Raw genomic sequence first — 3,394 nt, forward strand, 5'->3', positions numbered from 1 at the left:
CCGCCGCCCGGAGAGGGGGCGGGGAACGCGCGCTTGGGAGGAGACCCCTAGGCGGGGGGAGCGAGGGCGGTGCGCGCTCCCCGCCCCGAGGGTGCGCAGCCCGGGGAGGGACCCGCCCGGGAGGGACCCGCCCCCCTCCCGCCCCCCTCCCGCCCTCTTTACGCCGGGATCCGGGACAGATCGGTGGCGGGGTGGGGAACGTTTTTGTTTACCTGCAGACCTTCTGCATGGGGGAGTTGGAATGAGCTCCCACCCAGCTCACCTCTACCAAACTTGGCTTTCGGGTCTCGTCCCTTCTCTCCAAATAGCATGCCGAACCTGGCCCTGCCAGCTCCAACCCAGCGGAGCGCCCCGCCCCTGCGGAAGCCTACTGGGCGGGGGGAGGGGGCAGTTGTTGGTCCTCACCTAGGCTCACCCTTGGGTCGGAAGGCCTTGATCTGGATCGCGATTCAAGCACCGGTCTACTCTGGAAGTCGCGGTCTCCAGGAACCCTGGGGAGTTATTGCTAGAATTCTCCCTGTCTGCCATCTGGCTTCTCCATAACCTTGTGTGACTGTGACCTCCCTCCAACCGCGCTCCCCCCATCCCATTTAGACAGGGAAAATGTCTGCTGACCTCCTTCACCAGGCTGAAAATATAGCTGATCATAAAAACATTTCCAGATGCACAATCCTTTGGAAGTGTTGTGCAAGCAAGTCTCTGTTTTGGATCTAAGCTGCTTAGGGTCGGTGCTCAGGATGCCAATACATTATTTCAGCCCACTGAGTATTTCTGCTGGTGCACACCAATGGCACCAAACAATGAATGGGCCCCTTTCAAGACCTAATTTACTATCACTGAATGTGTTAGCACAAGAGAGAGGCAAATAAATGCTCTCTGGAGTCTAGAAAACTGCCTATTCCTGAGAATAAGTTTTAAGGGAGAACAAGTCTAGCCCATTAAATCTTTAAAAAGTGATGAAAAAGTGTGTGTGTTTGTTTTCAGGCTAAGTATTGGATGGAGAATGCATTTTTCAGTAGTAGGTCAAGGAAAGCAGTAAGTCCATTCACTTTGCTTGAAGAGCTATATTTCAGGCAAAGTGTATACATTTATAATAAAGAGGGAAAAATCCTGAACCTGATAGTTACTTTGATGGCATTAAAAGCCAAGGAAACCAATCCTGTGGATTCCACTAAGATTTCCAGGTGTGTTTCCCTTCACGGCTTTACACTGGGATTCAGGTGCATGCCGCAAGCTCTGGAGTCGGGCCCACTTGGGTTCCAGTCCCAGCTCCTCCACTCACCAGCTGTGCAGTCTTGAGCATGTTACTGAACCCCAGTACTCATTAAGTGCTGAGGGACGGAAATCACCCCACAGTGATTTCCCTATGCATATGTGGGTGGTAAGTATTTCCCACAGATGGTCAGGGGTGTTTTCAAGGGACTCCCGCCATCCTGCTGTGATTTTCATCCACAGCACCATACACAGCTGGCCAGGGTGCAGGTTCAGCTCAGCCCGCCCCCCTTTGGGCACTGCAGCTGCTTTACCATCGATCAGCACTGTAATGGTCAATACTCTCCACAGGCCTCCTTACTGGGACCATTAGTGGCTCTCTGCTTGCTTCTGTCAGGGGAACAGCAAAGAAGATGCAACCTGAGGTAAGTTCCTAGTCCAAGAAGGAACTTCGCTTTAAAGGAAATGACTTTCCCTAGGTAAGACAGGAAAGGGAGTGCGGTTTCCTGAACAAATCCGGGGAAATGAGTGCTCAGACTTATAAAAAATGGAAGAGACTTCATCATACTAGACTTCAAATCCAGTAGCTTACATTGCTTAAAAAACCAAAACAAAAGCAAAAATGGAATAGTCTAGAGACCCAAGCTTCTAGTTTTTTCATCCTGGCTTGTCTACTTTCAAAGCCATCATAGAGAGATATTCTCTCTTTCCTTTTCTGTGTGTGTGTGTGTGTGTGTGTGTGTGCACGTGCCCCTGGAGAAGCTGAGATTTGAGGACAATGTCAGCAAAAGAACTACATAAACTAGTGGAAACAACAAAGTTTGCTTTAACCAGCGTCATTGTAAAGGAAATACTTAATTTCGTCCCCTTACCTTACTCACTCAGTGGCACCTTTTGGCATCCTCCCCAGTGGAGGTCAGCTTGGACTGGGGCAGTCTTTAGTAGAGCTGGGAGCCATCCGAGGAATGGTTGCTGGATGTCTCTCCCACAAGAAGGCTCCAAGAATCAGTCTCTCAAGTATGTTATACTGATTCTTTTACCAGGGAGACAAGTGCCTGCCCTGCTCCCTGCCACCCACAGCCTAGGCACACTGAGCATGCTCCCTGTTTAAACAGCCAGCAAGGGCACCACTGTGGGATCTGCTGTAACAACAGCTAAATTAACTGGAGAAATGCTCCAACAGGCAGCCCACTGCCAAGACTCAACAGAGTTGGACCGTGGGACTCCTCATTAGCAAAACGCTATGCTTCTTCCAGACTCACATTCGGGTTTCCAACTCTGGGTGACTGTAAGTACTGTGCTCACCTAGCAGAAGGATTTCTTCCTTATCTCAGGATTGGAAGAAACAGATGGAACCCCGCACACCCTGATTATCTCAATACAGTATTGTCTTCCATTCACATCCTTTTTCTTTTCTATCTCTGATAAATAAAGGAAGAGACTCTGAAATAACGAGGAAAGAGGGGAGAGGGCAAGCTTTTGAGCCAAGTGCATATACACCTATACCCGCTCTGAGGTTGCGTTGTAGACAGCAGGGAAGGAGGGGCTCTGTGACACTGGGGTAGGGAAGATGAAACTTTGGGACACTCAGCAGGGGTGGGGAGAGTTGACCCTGTAGTGATAAGTTAGCAAACTTCAAAAATACTGTTTGGAAAGAGTGGTAATAATACACATCTGGAAGATGTTGAAATATTTGTCCAGAAAATCATTTTGAATCTATTTTACCACTTGTCCAGTGGAGTAAAACACTGAAGATCTCTAGGTTAATTGAAACTTTTAACTTTCTAGGGAGGGCCTAAAAAGTTAAAAATCTCAATTTCAACAGCCTAGGGAGGGCTGCCCTAGGCATCAACCGCCTGCTGACAGGGAGGGGAAGAGAGGAAATAGAGGGTGAGTAGGAGGTTGCAGGGGGCCAGGCCTGCATATGGTGGACATCACTTTTGCTCACGTTACATTGGCCAGAACTCAGTCAGAAGGCCCTGCCTACATGCAAGGGGGACTGATGGGCTGTCACTTCCCAGCTGCAATGCCCCCTATGGAAAGGGATCAGACCTCTAGTGAACAGCCAGCATTCCTGCCACATAAAAAGAAGGCTGGGGTGGCTTCCAACCCTGACTGTGTATCAGCATCACAGCTTTAAAAAATACACGTGCCTGGGATCCAGCCCCAGAGATTCTGATTG

This window comes from Delphinapterus leucas, chromosome 2 (assembly GCF_059928025.1).
Source record: "Delphinapterus leucas isolate spDelLeu-1000000601 "Yukka" chromosome 2, BTC_Dleu_Yukka2, whole genome shotgun sequence".
Lineage (NCBI taxonomy): Eukaryota > Metazoa > Chordata > Mammalia > Artiodactyla > Monodontidae > Delphinapterus > Delphinapterus leucas.